The sequence below is a fragment of the Astatotilapia calliptera genome, chromosome 17, assembly GCF_964374335.1.
Source record: "Astatotilapia calliptera chromosome 17, fAstCal68.1, whole genome shotgun sequence".
NCBI classification, from domain to species: Eukaryota; Metazoa; Chordata; class Actinopteri; order Cichliformes; family Cichlidae; genus Astatotilapia; species Astatotilapia calliptera.
The window spans coordinates 20,053,103-20,072,837 of NC_137438.1; the positions used below are offsets into that span (position 1 = coordinate 20,053,103).

Here is a 19,735-nt window from a genome sequence, read left to right on the forward strand (position 1 = left end):
TAAGACACACAGCTACAACAAGGGAAAGACCCAGGGAAACCGAGTTAAAGATAATAACCCTGAAAACCATAAATTTCACAGCGGAGCCTCAACTCTCGTGGCCCGGTACCAAACGACTCACAGACCGCTGCTGTACAGAACCTGTGATGTCCAGACGGTGTTCCTCTGGTGTTCTGCTGTGAAAACTTTTGATTTAGGGATTAACATAGTTGCCACGGTTTCCTTTCTTCTCTTATTTGTTGTCTGTGGTCAGGACAATTCTGGAGAAGATGGGCCTGCAGGGGAAAGTCACCCCCTTGCAGGCCAGAAGACATGAGATAACTCAAAATACAAAGTACATATGTGTGTTATCAAGAAGATAATTCTTAAGAACACAAGTTAATAAATGTGCAATTACTAAGAGTTACTGTGGTGTTTTTATTTGCCTGCTATCATTTTTGATTTCCTCTGCCTTTAGGATTGCAAGTATCCAGGCTCAGGAGAGGGAGTCAGTGGGAAGCCCACTGCTGCTACTTGGCCCTAGTTTGCCCTCATGGATGAGGTGATAGGACAGATGCCTTCCATTAAGCCTCCTGTCCTAATGTCCTCTCTCCCTGAGGACACCCCAGGGCCAAGCACAGCAGTGGGTGACCAAAACGACAGCAATGACGAAGCGGCTCAGCCACCTACGACAGGGAGAAGGAGGAAAAGAGACAGGAATGATGAGCTGCTAGACCTCATCAGAGAGGACATGAGGCAGCAAAGAGGGGCTGAGGAGAGGGGAGCAGGGAGAGGATGGACAGACTGTGTTCACTTCTAGAAAGATTAGTTCCCAAATGAGTTATGTATTGAGACATTTATTTATTTGAATATATTTGTTACATTGTTATATGTGTTGCATTAGTTTAAAGGTTTTATGTTATTAATAAATTGATTCAAACAAACAGTAATTGTCACTGAACTCAATTTGATTTACAGGCATTTTTAACATGTATGAACATAATGCTAACTTTGAACAATATTACATGGATATTTATTTGATAGCAATAAATAAATAACAATAACAATTAAACATGAATATTTCAAATACACAGTATGTAAAGATGGAAAAACAATATTTTCAGTTGTTCACACAGGATTAACCCGAGTGACCTGTTCCTGGACCGTTTCTTGAACAACTGTAATAGATTACAGGAAGTCTCTGGCAGTGTTGCTGAAGATCAGACATGGAGGGGGTGCTGCAACTGAGACCTGCGGTTTGTCTTTTCTGGTCAGCGAGTGGAGAATCACACAGGGTGGTCTGCAAAGAGAGCTTTAGGATGCTTCCTCCCACTGTCCACTGCATCGTCCATCCACAGTGTTTGCAGGGCTGGCTCACTCGTGGCTGCCACACCACTAAGATGTTTTCAGAAATATGCAAGCAGGAGATGGTGGATGCTATATTACAGTTTTTTCTGAAGGCTTTAACCCTAACTGTGATTCTTATAGCACAATTCCTAAAACTGTTAATACTTATAGCAAAACCACTCACTGAGTTTGCAAAACTAAAAGCACAAACACTGCTTTGCACTCAGTTTGCAATTTTGTAACACACACTTGCAAAACTGTAGGCACAATTCACTGCACAGCACTCTTTTTGCAGATCTTTAAACACAACTCACTGCTTACACTCAATTACCAAATTTCCAACACACTCCAAGCAAAATTATACACATGTATGGCTATCATTAACACTATTTTGCCAACTGTCTGGCACACGTTCACATGTGAAAACTGTTTTAGATAATTAGTCCACTTTGCAATCAGCCTAAGCACTATAAACAGGCCACAGGTAAGCTGTCTATGTGGAGTACAATGGAAGGAGCAGTAAGAGTGAGAAGAGTGAGAATCAGAGGAGGCCGAGGGAGAGAACGTGGAGGTGAAGAAGTTGGAGGAAGAGGACGTGGAGGTGAACAAGCAAGAGGGTTAGAGGAAGTTAGAGGAAGAGGACAAGGAGGAGCAAGAAGAGGACGAGGAGGGGAAAGAGGAAGGGTAAGAAGAGTAAGAAACAGAATAACTGATGACATCAGAGCTACAATAGTGGACCATGTCATCAACCATGGGATGACCCTGAGGGAAGCTGGCCAACGGGTTCAGCCTAAACTGAGCCGCTACACTGTGGCAAGCATCATTAGGACATTTCAAAATGAGAATCGGTAAGTACTTTGTAGCACTGCCATACTCTAATGAGAAACACAACAGTACCATACATGCAAAAATACTGAAATTGTTACTTTACAGAATTGCTAGACGTCCAGATGTTGGGGGCAGAGGCAGAATGTTCACTCCAGAGCAAGAGACCCATATAGTGAACATGGTGATTGCCAATAATGCAATAAGACTGCGCGAAATACAGCAGCGCATAATTGATAATGACACCATCTTTCAAAATATACACAGTGCAAGCATTTCTGCACTAAGTCGTGTACTTGCGCGCAACAGAATAAGAATGAAGCAAATTTACAGAGTTCCTTTCGAGAGAAACATAGAACGTGTAAAGCAACTGCGATATGACTACGTGCAGGTAAGCTAGTGTCATTGGTTCTGAATTTGGAAGTGCATACTGTAGTGCTGTGCATGGGCCTGATGTGTTGCATTTGTTTTGTCTTGTCCAGAGAGTGATGGAACTAGAAGCAGATGCAATGGGACATGAGCTACTTTTTGTAGATGAGGCCGGTTTTAACCTCAGTAAAACCAGGAGATGTGGCAGGAACATTATTGGACACCGTGCCATCATCAATGTCCCAGGACAACATGGTGGTAACATAACCATGTCTGCAGCTATAAGCCAAAATGGTGTTGTTCACCATTATGCAACCATAGGCCCATACAACACTGCACACATTATTGCATTCCTGGACACCTTACATGACATGCTCACTGTTCAGAGACCAGGGCAGACCCGATATGTCATCATATGGGACAATATTAGCTTCCATAGGGCTGCTTTGGTCCGCAACTGGTTTACAGACCACCCATCCTTCATGGCACTCAACCTCCCTCCATGCTCTCCATTCTTACAGTTTTTTCTGAATGCTTAAACCCTAACTGTGATTCCTGTAGCACAATCTCTAAAACTATTCAGACTTATAGCAAAACCACTCACTGAGTTTGCAAAACTAAAAGCACAAAAACTGCTTTGCACTCAGTTTGCAATTTTGTAACACACACTTTGCAAAACTGTAAGCACAATTCACTGCACAACACTCAATTACCAAATTTCCAACACACTCCTAGCAAAAGTATACACATGTATGGCTATCATTACAGATTTTTTCAGTCGCGAACAAGCGTTTGTCCAAACAGTTGTCACATTTGCAAAACTCTAAACACAATTAGCACAGAATCGGTCTGTTGTGGCCATACCATTCACACATTTCATGTCGTGTTCACCCAATATGCAGTCAGTGAACACATTTCCACAATGCTTACATTTTCTTAACAGACAAGCTATACCTCCCAACAAAATTATGGACTGTTTTTGTAGTATCTACGAATGTTAACACACAACATCCCACAATAGCAAAAACAATATTCCAAACCTTAGATACAGTATAAAAACCTCTGCTTCTGCAATGATATCAGTACAAAAACAATATCAATATCAAAAATATAGCTCAGCTGATAATAAACAAACAATTGAATAATTGACACACAGCTGATTTATGTTTGGTAAATTGGGCCAACCACAGCTTCTTCCATTCTGGCTTAGACTCAGTGGGGTTTATAAGGCAAGACCTTGAGGAGTGATGTTTTTGGAAACAAAAAAAAGACAAACACTGTAATGTCTGGTCGAGGAAGAGTAAGAGCAAGGGGCCCAGGGAGAAGAGCAGGCCCAAGGAGAGGGCAAGGTAGAGGTGTAAGAATGCGTGGCGGTGGCATTCCAAGGGCTGCAAGAACAGTAGTCAGTGATGAAATTCGTGCCACTATCATTGACCATGTAATCAACCATGGTCTTTCACTAAGAGAGGCTGGTGAAAGAATGCAGCCCAATTTGAGGCGGTCAACGGTTGCCTCCATTATACGCATCTTTCAACAAACCAACAGGTAAGTATTGCATTTTACATGGATTGTTTCTATTCTCACTTGACATGTCAATATGGTCATACAGTAATGCATATGTTGAATTTTTTGTCTTTCTAAAGAATGCAACGTCTTCCACCCTCTGGGGGAAGAGGAAAGCTCCTCAGTAATGATCAGGAGCTTGCCATTGTAGAAATGGTTACTGCAAATAATGCAATAAAACTGCGTGAAATTCAAACTAGAATTGTGGCGGACCATGAGATATTTGACAATATCGATAGAATCAGCCTCACAACCATTACGCGGACATTGTCCAAACACAGAGTGCGGATGAAGCAGCTCTACACTGTTCCCTTTGAGAGGAACAGTGAGAGGGTCAAGGAGCTACGACGACAATATGTCCAGGTATAGTGTATATTCAATCCAATGTCCAGTTCTATAAGCTTTGCACTTTGCAAGTAGGTAACCTACACAATACTAGGTTACAGTACAGTATGGTATACAGTAATAACATGACTTACATGAACTTTGTTTCAGAGAGTTATGGAATTGGAGGCCAACCAGGCCCCTCATGAATTCATATACATCGATGAGGCAGGATTCAATCTGGCCAAAAGGCGTCGACGTGGACGAAATGTAATTGGAAAAAGGGCCACAGTTGATGTGCCAGGACAGAGAGGGGCAAACATTACCATGTGTGCAGCGCCTGGTTCCAGAGCAGGGTCAGGAGGGTGAAAACATGAGGACCTTTGTAATTACCTGGGACAATGTGGCTTTCCATCACTCGCAAGCAATAACAACATGGTTTGAAGTCCACCCAAGACTGGTAAGTCTCTTCCTTCCACCCTATTCACCTTTCCTCAACCCCATAGAGGAGTTCTTTTCTGCATGGAGGTGGAAGGTTTATGACCATCAGCCACATGACCAGATGTCCCTCCTTGAAGCCATGGATGCTGGCTCCAGGGACATCACAGTTGACGATTGCCAAGGGTGGATCCGACATACCAGGCGGTTTTATCCCAGGTGCATTGACTTGGATAACATCAGATGTGATGTTGATGAAAACATGTGGCCTAACCCTGAAGATCGCAGAGATTAGATGCAAATTTTTTGCCTTTTTTTAGCCCCCCTCCCCCCCTTTTTATCTTGGCTTTTTGCTGTTGTTTTTTTGTTCAGAATGCTCTTGTGTGTTTCATGGATATTTTGTTCACTGTAAGCAATACTGTAAAACTTTCTCTGTCCTATCATACCATGTTTCTACTGTACCTCCTGTAGTAAACAGTAAAGAAACAAAAACTTGTTTGCTTTTTACTGGAATGCTTTTGAATGTGAACATTACTGTACATGTGGACATACAGTTACCAACCAAGACATTTCTGGTGTCAAAATAGTGGATTGAAGTTTGGATCCCTCTATGCTTATGGATCTATGACAGAAGTATGAGCTCAAACTAACATAGCCTACCTTGTGCACAGAGAAAGCAAAAGCCAGATGTGTTTTGTATTCATACCATCAGTGTGCAGTTGGCGCATTGTGTGCTTAGTAGATGATGGCTTGTGTGTACTGTTTGATACGGAAACACCATTTTTACGAAGGTGTGAAGAGTTAATCTAGCTGTGTTTGCTTTTGCAAGAGAACTACAATGTTTTGATTATTGGGTGACAGGTTTTCTTATTTGTGTGAAGAGTTTTGCAAAAATTAGCCAATAGTTACAAAAAATGTGCTTAAGCAATCAGAAAAAACTGTAAATCCCATCGAGGAGTTCTTCTCTGCCTGGCGCTGGAAAGTGTACGACCGTCATCCTCATCAACAGGTAGCCCTTTTACAGGCAATGGAGGAGGCATGTGGAGATATTGACCAGGCATCATGTCAGGCCTGGATATGGCATTCAAGGAGATATTTTCCCTGGTGCCTTGGACTGGAGGATATCGCATGCGATGTGGACGAAATTTTGTGGCTGGACCCAGAAAGACGACATGATGTAGGCTGATTGTCTTTTTTTTCTCCTTTTTTTTTGTGAAATTCCTATTTTGTGTTCTGACTTTGTCTTGGTTTTGATGAGTGTGAATAAACACCAATACTTGAAGTTTGGATCCTTGTATGTTTACATGACACTATGACAAAAGTGTGACCTCAAATTGACATCTATACACAGAGAAAGCAAAAACCAGATGTGTTTGGTATTCATACCATCAGTGTGCAGTTGGCGCATTGTGTGCTTGTGTGTAAAGTTTGATACGAAAACACCATTTTTACGAAGGTGTGAAGAGTTAATCTAGCTGTGTTCGCTTTTGCAAGAGAACTACAATGTTTTGATAATTGGGTGGCAGGTTTTCTTATTTGTGTGTAGAGTTTTGCAAAAATAGCCAATAGTTACAAAAAATGTGCTTAAGCAATCAGAAAAAACTGTATTAGTATAATACTTGTAACTCTGTAGCAGACAACAGTTTGATTAAGTGCTATGTAAAAAAACAAACAAACAAAAGATTAGATTCTATACGTTTCAAAGATATTTAGTTTATATATTTTATATGATACAGTACACGTGTAAGAATGACCGATGTCGTGCCAAAAAATGATCGTCTGCCAAAAACTTTCCGGTTTTTGCCCTAAACTGATTGCTTGTATGTAACCTGCTATAAATAAGTTGTTGTTCTATACGTGAAACGTGTCAAATGTTTCCCTCATTAATGATATCAAGTCACTCTGAGCCACCAGCAACATTCCTGTAACAAGGTAGAAGCTGCAATCAGTTTTTGGCAGTGACTTTTATATATCTTTTATTTATCCAGTTCAAAAACAATCTTGTTGACATTAGAAATTTATTTTTTAAGAGTAATCTGGCCGAGGACGGCAAGATGGCGTCGTAGCGTGAACACCCGTCTCGCTGTGCTCCGGTGAGGTCCCCCAATTATCCGTCTAAAATACGTGTTCACCTGGTGAAATGTTACAAATGTGCGTGGGAGTAACTCTATAATGAGTCTGGACGACTATTTTTCTAAAATGCCTAACGTCAGGTCTAAGAAAAAGACCGCTCCGGTTGTGCAAGCTAGCGACATTGTGGGTCCTATGGCGGCTGAGCCTGAAGAAGCTAACGCCAGCGACACAGAAATCTCCGCTGACGCTGAGGAAACTGGGAGTGATATCGACCCGAATATCCTTGCGGCTCTGAGTAAGATAACTGACAGCATTACAACTTTGTTGGATGTTAAAGTTGATACTGTGCTGGCCGCAATCCGTGAACAGACGTCTCGGATCCAGGCTCTGGCGACACGGGTGGGAGACGCCGAGATACGGATTTCAGGCGTGGAAGACACGGCAGGTGTATTGCAGGCGAAAGTGGCTCGACTCAAAAAACAAGTAACTGACATGGCAGACCACATGGATGATTTAGAGAACCGCAGCCGCAGATGTAACCTTCGCCTGGTCGGGCTTCCCGAGGGCACGGAGGGAAATGATGTTGTCGCCTTCATGGAGTCATGGCTCCCCTCCTATCTCGAGCTCACAACTAAAAATGGGAAGATCAAACTAGACCGCGCTCACCGCTCTCTAGCACCGAGGCCGGGCCCCAGCCAGCGCGCCAGACCCATCATTATGAAGCTTCACAACTTTGCTGATAAACAACGTGTGATGGCCGCAGCTCGGCGCCTGGCTACGCAGCCGAACCAACCAAGAGGTCGGATCAAAGTCTCCTTCTTTAATGATTATTCAGCGGCGGTAGCCAAGAAACGCAAGGCTTTCGACGAGGTTAAAAGCTGCCTGAGGAAGAAGAATGTGGATTATGCGCTTCTCTACCCCGCCACACTGAGGCTGTTTGCCAACGGCAAGGAGAAGAGATTTAACACACCGGAGGCAGCTGCGTCCTACGCGGACTCGCTGCCCTGAATCCCCGTAACCACCGGAGTACTCCTTTTCTTCACACTATGCCTTATGAACCAGTGTGAGTACTTGCCGAATTTAGGCGTATATGACTCTCTTTTTTCGTCCTCGCTGCTTAAAAGCGACCAGGTGAAATCTTCCACCCCATCGGGCACCGGACGGACTGTGTTTTCGTCTATGGGTAGGCGTGAGTTACGCGCGTGCAATGCCCTTCGGCTTTCCCGACGGGCAGGAGGAGATTGGTTTTTCCCTACATGTTTAGTAGGGCTGTTGCCAAATCACTGTTCTTTGAATGTTCCGTCACACAGCTCTTTCTTGCCTTTTTTTTATTTTTATTTTTTTATTTATTTATTTATTTATTTTTTTCAACCAGGGTGTGGTGAACCCTTTGGCTCAATATGCTTTGTATGATACATGAATAAGTCTAATAATGAGTAGGCTGCGAATATGCACCTGGAATGTACGAGGGGTTCACAGCCCTATTAAGAGGAGGAAGATATTTACTTGTCTAAGAAAGGACGGTGTAGATGTTACTATGTTACAAGAGACACATCTTGATAATAATGAGCACTTGAAGTTGCAACAAGGATTATATGGACAAGTGTTTTTTTCATCCTTCACTACAAGAAGTAGAGGAATGGCAGTGTTGATTAGGAAAAATGTACCTTTTGTAGTAACTGATTGCGTTAAGGATCTGAAGGGCCGCTACGTGATAGTCAAAGGGATTTTGCAAGGCCAAAATATTTTATTACTGAATGTTTATTTTCCACCTGCCCACCCGACTACCTTTCTTACCAAAATGTTTCTGGAATTAGCCCCATTTCTTCCTAACTCTACCGTTATTATTGGTGGTGATTTCAACTTAATGTTAAATCCGTTTATGGACAGATTTCCACATAGCATTGCAACTCCCTCTCCTCAGGCCAAAGCGCTTCACGCTCTATGCGACGAGTTTGGACTTGCTGATGCTTGGAGATATACTCACCCCTCCGATAAGCAATACATATTTTTTTCGGCTCCGCATAGGTCCCAAACTAGAATTGATTACTTTTTTCTCCCGAAAACTGACTTGGGTTCAGTAGTATCGTGCGACATAACAAGTATAATCATCTCAGATCACGCTAGAGTAATCATGGATCTCGATCTTAAAGCTGCGCTTCATAGGTCCCGTCACTGGAGGCTTAATACCTGTCATGATCCTGGGTCCTTTTGACCCAGCGTTTTGTGTTTTCTCTTCGCGATTTTGGTTCTGTTCTTCCTCTGGTTAGTGTTTACTCTGTTCTGCCCGTGTGTTCCTGTATCTAGTCCGCGTTTCTTAGTTTGTGTCCTTTCATGTGTAAGTTCCTGTTTTATTGTGAAGGTCTGTGTCTTATGTGAGTGTTTTCAGTTTGCCTCCCTAGTCTCGTCATGTTAATTACTCCCAGCTGTGTTCCCACCTGTATGTAATCCCCCTGTGTTCTCTGAGTGTATTTAAGTTGTGTCTTCTGTCATAGTAGTTGCTGGTTCGTCTGTGTTGTTTCCCCTCGGTCTCCCTGTATGTATTTCCCCGGACCTCCCTGCACCGTCATTCCTGGTTTGTGTTGTTGGTTTACCCAGTTTAGGTTTCGGTTTCATGTTCACACCCCGTTGCTGTTTGTACCCACTGCTGTAAATAAACACTCACCTGCACCAGAGCTGCCGCCTTTTGGGTCCTTACTACAAATCCACACGGCTTGCCCCGCAAACCGTGACAGAACGAACCAGCCACCATGGACCCAGCGGCAGTCAATCCGTCCGAGGAGCTCCAGGATGACATCGGCTACAATGTGGAGATCCTCCTCGGGCTGTGGCTGGAGAATCCTCCGTACGAGCTTCGCCGCGCCGTGGAAGGTCGGCTACAACGTCTCTTTTCCGGCCTGCCATGGCACTTCCTCCGACCATACAGGCTTTTCTCCGGCACACACCTCACCTTCTCTCAGCCACTCCTGCCTCGCTGCCCGACTCGCCGGATGTGATCTTGCCCGGCCCGTCGGAGCTGTCTGCGGGGAGGAAACGCCGATCGCGCCGCAAGCGCGCCACCCCACAGCCGGACGTTCGGGCTTCTAAATCGCCGGCTGTGGTGAGTGAGGACTCTTTTTCATTTTCAGACTGCATGACTGTTCATTCAGGGGCTGCGTTTTGTGTGGCGGATGTCAACGCGAGCTGCTTATCTCCTGTGCAGCTACCGGCAGCTCGGTTAGCTCCCCCGCAGCCACTCTCAGCTCGGTTAGCTCCCCCGCAGCCACTCTCAGCTCGGTTAGCTCCCCCGCAGCCATTCTCAGCTCAGTTAGCTCCCCCGCAGCCATTCTCAGCTCAGTTAGCTCCCCCACAGCCAGTGCTCCTCTCAGCTCAGTCTCCTGTGCCTCCTTTAGCTCAGTCTCCTGTGCCTCCTTCAGCTCAGTCTCCTGTGCCTCCTTCAGCTCAGTCTCCGTAGCGCAGGCCCCAGTAGCTCCAGTGCCGCCTGTGGCGCAGGCCCCAGTAGCTTCAGTGCCGCCTGTGGCGCAGGCCCCAGTAGCTCCAGTGCCACAGGCGGCACTGGAGCTCTGGCTCCAGCAGTACCGGTTCCACTCATTCACTCCATGCAGGGAGAAGATTTAAGGTCCAGTCAGGGAGTTTCTCGCGCTTTAGCTGCTTCAGGCACCGTTCTGCACTCCAGGGCTTCCCCAGAGGCTAGGTCTCAGTCCCCAGCTGATTCTGGACCCCTGAAGATTAAGCAGCCCTCAGAGAACAACTCCGTGTCAGTGCTGTCTGAGCAGGGCCAGTGCTCAGCACAGCACCCATTGCCTTCATGTCTGCCAGAGGACTCCATGCCTGCTGGCTTTGTGTTGGCTTCTGCTGGAGGGTCCAAGGGGCCCGTCCAGCCTTCGTCCCGTGTCTCCGCTGGAGGGTCCGAGGGACCGCTCCGGCCTTTGTTTCCTGTTTCCGCTGGAGGGTCCGAGGGACCGCTCCGGCCTTTGTTTCCTGTTTCCGCTGGAGGGTCCGAGGGACCGCTCCGGCCATTGTCTCCAGTCTCCGCTGGGGGGCCCGAGGAGCCTGTTCAGCCACCTGTCTCAGCTGGAGGGCCCGAGGAGCCCGTCCAGCCACCTGCTGCAGCTTCATCATCATCCTCGCCGGCTGCAGCATCATCATCATCCTCACCGGCTGCAGCAGCATCATCATCCTCGCCAGCTGCAGCATCATCATCAGCCTCGTCTGGTCCAGCCTCAGAGCCTTCAGCCTCGTCTGGTCCGGCCTCAGAGCCTTCAGCCTCGTCTGGTCCGGCCTCAGAGCCTTCAGCCTCGCCTGGTCCAGCCTCATCCGAGTCTTCATCCTCGCCTGGTCCAGCCTCATCTGAGTCTTCATCCTCGCCTGGTCCAGCCTCTGCAGCCTCGCCTGGTCCGGATCACCATCGCCTGAGTGGCCGCCGTTGCCTTCTGCACGGCCGTCCCCCGGACCGCCATCGCCTGAGTGGCCGTCGTTGCCTTCCGCACGGCCGCCCCCCCGAACTGTGTCCACGTCGCCGCCGTTGCCGTCCGCACGGTCGGCTCCCTGAACTGTTTGGACTCCTGTGCTGTCGGCCCCCTGGCCGGCCCCCTGAACTGTTTTGGACTCCTGTGCTGTCGGCCCCCTGAACTCTTCTGTTTTGGACTCTGTTTTTTCCTGTGTTCTGGTGTGCTTCGTTTCTTTTGGTTTTGGGCTCGTTTTTTGTTTTTGTCTTTTGGCCTTCTGGTGCTCCGGTTTTGTTTTGCTTTGAGCCCTCCTTCCTGGGCCCCCGCCGCCCGCCCTGGTCGGGTTGTTTTCTGTTTTTTCTGGCTGTTTTGTTTCTTGTTGGGCTGTCTGGAGCCAGCCTTTGAGGGGGGGGTACTGTCATGATCCTGGGTCCTTTTGACCCAGCGTTTTGTGTTTTCTCTTCGCGATTTTGGTTCTGTTCTTCCTCTGGTTAGTGTTTACTCTGTTCTGCCCGTGTGTTCCTGTATCTAGTCCGCGTTTCTTAGTTTGTGTCCTTTCATGTGTAAGTTCCTGTTTTATTGTGAAGGTCTGTGTCTTATGTGAGTGTTTTCAGTTTGCCTCCCTAGTCTCGTCATGTTAATTACTCCCAGCTGTGTTCCCACCTGTATGTAATCCCCCTGTGTTCTCTGAGTGTATTTACAGTTTTTTACAGTCGCTAACAAGCGTTTGTCCAAACAGTTGTCACATTTGCAAAACTCTAAACACAATTAGCACAGGATCGGTCTGTTGTGGCCATACCATTCACACATTTCATGTCGTGTTCACCCAATATGCAGTCAGTGAACACATTTCCACAATGCTTACATTTTCTTAACAGACAAGTTATACCTCCCAACAAAACTATGGACTGTTCTTGTAGTATCTACGAATGTTAACACACAACATCCCACAATAGCAAAAACAATATTCTAAACCGTAGATACAGTATAAAAACCTCTGCCCCTGCAATGATATCAGTACAAAACCAATATCAATATCAAAAATATATCTCAGTTGATAATAAACAAACAATTGAATAATTGACACACAGCTGATTTATGTTGGGTAAATTGGGCCAACCACAGCTTCTTCCATTCTGGCTTAGACTCAGTGGGGTTTATAAGGCAAGACCTTGAGGAGTGATGATTTTGGAAACAAAAAAAAGACAAACACTGTAATGTCTGGTCGAGGAAGAGTAAGAGCAAGGGGCCCAGGGAGAAGAGCAGGCCCAAGGAGAGGGCAAGGTAGAGGTGTGAGAATGCGTGGTGGTGGCATTCCAAGGGCTGCAAGAACAGTAGTCAGTGATGAAATTCGTGCCACTATCATTGACCATGTAATCAACCATGGTCTTTCACTAAGAGAGGCTGGTGAAAGAGTGCAGCCCAATTTGAGGCGGTCAACAGTTGCCTCCATTATACGCATCTTTCAACAAACCAACAGGTAAGTATTGCATTTTACATGGATTGTTTCTATTCTCACTTGACATGTCAATATGGTCATACAGTAATGCATATGTTGAATTTTTTGTCTTTCTAAAGAATGCAACGTCTTCCACCCTCTGGGGGAAGAGGAAAGCTCCTCAGTAATGATCAGGAGCTTGCCATTGTAGAAATGGTTACTGCAAATAATGCAATAAAACTGCGTGAAATTCAAACTAGAATTGTGGCGGACCATAAGATATTTGACAATATCGATAGAATCAGCCTCACAACCATTACGCGGACATTGTCCAAACACAGAGTGCGGATGAAGCAGCTCTACACTGTTCCCTTTGAGAGGAACAGTGAGAGGGTCAAGGAGCTACGACGACAATATGTCCAGGTATAGTGTATATTCAATCCAATATCCAGTTCTATAAGCTTTGCACTTTGCAAGTAGGTAACCTACACAATACTAGGTTACAGTACAGTATGGTATACAGTAATAACATGACTTACATAAACTTTGTTTCAGAGAGTTATGGAATTGGAGGCCAACCAGGCCCCTCATAAATTCATATACATCGATGAGGCAGGATTCAATCTGGCCAAAAGGCGTCGACGTGGACGAAATGTAATTGGAAAAAGGGCCACAGTTGATGTGCCAGGACAGAGAGGGGCAAACATTACCATGTGTGCAGCAATTGCAAATGCAGGATTACTCCTTCACAGATGTCAGGTTGGACCCTATAATACAGAGCGCTTGCTTGCCTTTCTCAATGATCTCCACCAGCGCCTGGTTCCAGAGCAGGGTCAGGAGGGTGAAAACATGAGGACCTTTGTAATTACCTGGGACAATGTGGCTTTCCATCACTCGCAAGCAATAACAACATGGTTTGAAGTCCACCCAAGACTGGTAAGTCTCTTCCTTCCACCCTATTCACCTTTCCTCAACCCCATAGAGGAGTTCTTTTCTGCATGGAGGTGGAAGGTTTATGACCATCAGCCACATGACCAGATGTCCCTCCTCGAAGCCATGGATGCTGGCTCCAGGGACATCACAGTTGACGATTGCCAAGGGTGGATCCGACATACCAGGCGATTCTATCCCAGGTGCATCGACTTGGATAACATCAGATGTGATGTTGATGAAAACATGTGGCCTAACCCTGAAGATCGCAGAGATTAGATGCAAAGTTTTTGCCTTTTTTTAGCCCCCCTCCCCCCCTTTTTATCTTGGCTTTTTGCTGTTGTTTTTTTGTTCAGAATGCTCTTGTGTGTTTCATGGATATTTTGTTCACTGTAAGCAATACTGTAAAACTTTCTCTGTCCTATCATACTGTGTTTCTACTGTACCTCCTGTAGTAAACAGTAAAGAAACAAAAACTTGTTTGCTTTTTACTGGAATGCTTTTGAATGTGAACATTACTGTACATGTGGACATACAGTTACCAACCAAGACATTTCTGGTGTCAAAATGGTGGATTGCATGTTTCGCATGCAAATACCTGTAAAACTGAAACATAAAAGTCTATGCAGTTTTTGTAATGTCAATAATAGCCAGTATTTTGAAACCTGGTGTACTTTGATTGACTGCATGTACCTTGTGAAGTGAAAACAAGTGTTATTCTTTGACAGACTAATTTCATTTTGAGTCAGATTTATAGTGTTTTTGTACAGTTAGTGTGTGCAGAGAAAGATGTGTTCTATTTTGAAATGAAGAGTTAGTATATATTTAACAAAATGTATTTTTGAGAAGAAAATTATCCATTTGGCCAATTGTGTTTTGTAGGTGTGAGTCTGTGTTAAGAGTTTAGAAAAAGTATCTGAAGTATGGGTAGGCGCTTGTTAGCGATTGAAAAAAACTGTAAGTTGTGTCTTCTGTCATAGTAGTTGCTGGTTCATCTGTGTTGTTTCCCCTCGGTCTCCCTGTATGTATTTCCCCGGACCTCCCTGCACCGTCATTCCTGGTTTGTGTTGTTAGTTTACCCAGTTTAGGTTTCGGTTTCATGTTCACACCCCGTTGCTGTTTGTACCCACTGCTGTAAATAAACACTCACCTGCACCAGAGCTGCCGCCTTTTGGGTCCTTACTACAAATCCACACGGCTTGCCCCGCAAACCGTGACAATACCATTATTCTTAAGGATGAGGAATTTACCTCTCACTTCTCTGCAGAATTTAAAGCGTTTTTGGATATCAACACCCCCTCAGATAGTACTGCCTCTGTTTTGTGGGAAACATGCAAAGCTTATGCGAGGGGCCTAATTATTTCATATTCTGCGACAAAGAAGCGACAACGGATGGAGGAACAAAAATCTTTAGAGAGCGAATTGATGGATAAGGAGAAAACATATATTGCCTCCCCATCACCACCATTATGGCAAGAAATAACCGCACTCAGGTCAGCGCTGAATTGCCTTCTTACCAGAGATGCAGAGAAGAAACTTAAATACACCAGGCAGAGGTTCTACGAGCATGGAGATAAGGCCGGTAAATGTCTGGCGTACTATGTTAAGAAGCGCGCAGAATCTAATACCATTGCAGCGATATCTGATGAAGGTGGCCACAAGATATATGAAAACAAACTGATAAATGACTGTGTTAAGAAGTTCTACGAAGCCTTGTACTCTTCTTAACAAGTCCCGGAGGGGGAGCAGCTGATGCATAATTTCTTTACCCAATTCGACTTACCAAATTTGTCAGAGGAACAGAAGACTGCCCTTAACAGCCCTATAACTAAGACCGAAGTGTTTAAGGCTATTAAATCACTACGAAGTGAAAAGTCACTAGGGCCTGATGGCTTCTGTTGTGAATTTTATAAACAGTTTCGGGATATTATTGTGGAACCGCTTCTTGATATGTTCAACCACTCCTTCATTACGGGTAAATTCCCGCAGACACTGAAGGAAGCCAACATTTCCCTAATTCTAAAGAAAGGGAAGTGTCCTGATTTGTGCGGATCCTATAGACCTATAGCCCTCTTGAATGTGGATAGGAAACTGCTTTCTAAAATCCTGGCCTCCCGCTTAGAAAATGTTTTACCTGTGCTGATAAGGAAGGACCAGACAGGCTTTATAAAGGGTCGAAACTCAGCCACCAATGTTAGACGCTTACTGAACGCTTTTGTGGCTTTCAAGCAAAAATCTATTGACGGCCTGGTGCTTTCTCTCGATGCGGAGAAAGCATTTGACAGAATTGAGTGGTCTTATTTGTTGTATACTCTGGGCAAATTCGGCTTAGGGGAGAATTTTATAAAATGGGTCAAAGTTATCTACAATAATCCACAGGCAGCAGTCCTGACTAATGGACTTAGGTCTGATTACTTCAACACTCATAGGGGAGTTATGCAGGGCTGCCCCTTATCGCCCCTTCTATTCGCTCTGGCCATAGAGCCTCTTGCTGAGGCCATAAGGGCGACGCCCACAATACGTAGTTTAGAGATTGGACAGCTGTGTCATAAAATAACCTTATACGCGGACGACATCTTGATTCTTTTGACTAACCCTGTAACATCCGTACCCAGTCTCATTGAGGTGACTGACAGGTTTAGCCGTTTCTCTGGCTATAGAATCAATTTGGCTAAGTCAGAGGCCATGCCTCTCGGTACTCTTTTCACAATGCCGGCTACTGTTCCTTCTTTTCCTTTTAAATGGTCTCCTAATGGATTTGTGTATTTGGGGATCTTTATTACCCCGTCTCTCGACCAATTGTACAAAGCCAACTTCACACCCTTATTTGGCAAACTCAAACAGGACCTAGAGCGGTGGGCGTCACTTCCTGTCTCCTGGCTAGGACGCATTGCCCTGATCAAAATGAATGTGCTGCCCAGGCTATTGTATCCTATCCAAATGATCCCCGTCTTGTTCTCTAAGAGAGTACTGAAGGACATAAATGGTTGGCTTACCTCTTTCATCTGGAACAAGCGCAGACCCAGACTCAAGATGGCAGTGTTGCATCTGCCAAGCTCTAGGGGCGGCTTGGATCTACCTAATATTAGATTGTATCAGCTTTCTGCCCATTTAAGATTTGTGAGCGACTGGGTTAGGGGTAAAACCTCAATCTGGTCGGATATTGAGACAGCTCTGTCACAATGCAAACTGAGCGATCTATTATTTTGTAATGATTTTAACGGAATTAAGGCCCTTTGTACAAATCCTGTAACAATCAACACCCTAAAAGCGTGGCGAATTGTCCGCCGTCTTGAGGGAAGATCGAGAATAACATCAACCTTTACCCCTATAATGAATAACCCTGCTTTCCCTCCGGGTTCCTTGGACCCCGGCTTTCAATGATGGTCTGATAAGAATATTAAGTCTCTTGGTGACCTTTTCTCGGGTGGTGAACTCATGTCGTTTGAACGACTTACCAACAGTTACGGCTTGCCTAGACAGGATTTCTTTCGTTTTCTGCAAATACGACACTATATCACTCACAGTACAACCCTTGCTGAGCACCCTGAAGTATCTGATGTTGAGAAGGTTTTGTTTAGGCAACAGCTGAAGGTGTCGCTGAGTTCATTTTATCATGTGCTTAATGCTTTGACTACCACTGATGCGCAGGGGATTAGAGGTGTGTGGGAGAGGGAACTGTCGGTAACCATAGATGAAGATAAGTGGGATACCGTTTGGTCTCTCGCAAAAAGGATTTCAATTTGTACTCGGACAAGAGCAATCCAACTTAAGATTTTACACAGATTACACGTATCCCCTCACCGCAGACACCTCTTCAACCGCTCTCTTTCCCCTGTGTGTCTTAAGTGCAAAACTGATGTAAGGGCTTTAACTCACTGTTTTTGGTCCTGTTACAAGCTTCAAGAATACTGGGCTGACATTACAGGTGAACTGGGGAAAATCTTCCACGTTGATATAGAGATGGACCCTTTATCTCTGATTCTAGGTCTTCCAAGTGACCGCCTAAAAGCGGCGGCCAACAAAAGATTGTATAACACTCTAACATTTGCAGCCAGGAAAAATATCCTCTTACAATGGATCAACGATAGGACTCCCACTGTCTGTGGCTGGTGCAAAATAATTTTTGAACTGATTCCTCTGGAATATCTCACACACGTTATACACCACAGTGTGGGTCAGTTCTATGGGATGTGGCACCCCTTTTTGGACTATATTGGACCGGACCTTTCCGCTATCTTATTCAAAGGACTACTACGCACGTGATCACCACCCGGGCGCTGTAAGACTGACTCACCACCTCTTGTATGTTATATTTTGTATTTTGTATCTTGTATTATGCCTTATTTAAGAGCTGTTGTGTACGTTTTGTGTTTGTACTGTTTTGTTGTTCTGTGTCTAATGTCGAGACACTGTCTTGTTAAAGGAAAATCTGCAATAAAAACAATGATGAAAAAAAAAAAGAGTAATCTGGCCAAGAGGACAGCAGACAGCGCAACAAATATATCAAGTGTACCTACATTACAACCAGAGTTATGAAGATACTTGAACAACAGGTAATTATTGTATATATAAAACCCCTTTGTAAACCATGTTCACCGAAGTCTATTTACCAACATACATAAAGATATTACACACGGAAACATTGGAAATCAGTTTTGGCAGGCGAACACTTTTTGGCACAACGCTGGCAATAATTCATACGTGTAATTAGCTGAGTAATTCCTAAATACGTGTAGATTAAAGGAAATTATTTTACCTAGATATGATTGTCTCTGATGAGCCTAAGGTACAAAACGTGCGGGTGACAACGATAAGGTTTTTCTAGCTCCTCAAGAAATAAAATTGTCCACACAACGGAGCAACATTTGTGGGTCCATTTTAAATTTTTCGCGCTGTGGCGTTAGCGACGGAAAAACACATAAGTAAGGGCAGAGTTGAAGGCTAGGAGGCTGTCGACAGCCCGTCTGTTATGTTGGATACTCATTGTTTGTTCAATAAAGTTTCTATAGAGAAAAAAAAGGGGGCTGTCCACAGCCACTCACTTCCTGACTACCCATCCGTCTAAGGACACTACCTTGTGACGTAGGTAGGTAGTGTCCTTATGAGCATCCTTCCCCTGAATTCGGACACAGCCAGTGATTCATTCAACTCGTTTGAGCTGTGGGCCAGGAGGGAGGAGGTTAGTGAGTCCTGAGTGATTCGCTTCTACTATGAGGGTGTGAGTAACTCAAATGTGCTGTTAGCATGCTAGCTGAGCGATGCTACAGTGAACCGAGGAGCTGTTGTCTTGATGTGTGATGTGAGCTTCTACTCAGGGTTTTTTCTTCCAGTTCAGAGCAGGAATGTTTTTGTTAAGAAACTGGCTGTTGTTTTTTTACCCACAATTTTAATTATAAGCTAGATATATTTCTAATAATGGGATTAGTTTGCTAACAGAAACAGGGATGAGTCAGTGAGTCAGTTGCGCTTGTGAATCATGATTCACGAGTCAGTAAAGTGATTCTCGAGTATTTGTTCACGAATCGAACATCACTACGCAGTAGCACAGGAACAGAGCAGGAGGGAGAGACTGAGAAAGAGAGCCAGGGACAACAACATCACATTAGAAAGGTACAGTAATGACCCACAACTATTTTCAGTTGCGGATGATAAAGGATTCAGAAAGTTTATTCATGCAGGCCTATATGACAGAGAATATGCATCTTCTTTTTGTTTTCATATTTTAATTTATATTTAATTGTGTTGTGGTTTGCAGTGTTTTGTGGTGTTACACTTTAAATATGTTTAAAAGGAAAAAGCTGAAAATTTAAATAGTTAAAAGTTGAACTGTGAATAGTTGGGTTTTGTATTATATGATTTATTTATTTCAATTTATGTGGAGTGAAAAAATAAAATTATATTTACGGTGGCCCCTAGAGACAAAGCACGTACAAACTTCAAAACACATACGAACTCTGAAGCACGTACCAACTCCAAAACACGTAAACACTCAGAAGCA

The 19,735-nt window shown here is 44.5% G+C and overlaps 2 long non-coding RNA genes across 2 annotated transcripts; both read left to right on the plus strand.

Annotated features, from left to right (window-relative positions):
• The first annotated feature begins 1,188 nt into the window (after positions 1-1,188).
• On the plus strand, positions 1,189-6,105 carry LOC145421516 (uncharacterized). Its single transcript, XR_013902896.1, has 2 exons — positions 1,189-4,446; positions 4,579-6,105. It is a non-coding gene; the product is annotated as an uncharacterized LOC145421516 (long non-coding RNA).
• Positions 6,106-12,634: 6,529 nt separating this feature from the next.
• Positions 12,635-14,892, plus strand: LOC113009820 (uncharacterized). Its single transcript, XR_013902965.1, has 2 exons — positions 12,635-13,227; positions 13,360-14,892. It is a non-coding gene; the product is annotated as an uncharacterized LOC113009820 (long non-coding RNA).
• Positions 14,893-19,735: the final 4,843 nt, after the last annotated feature.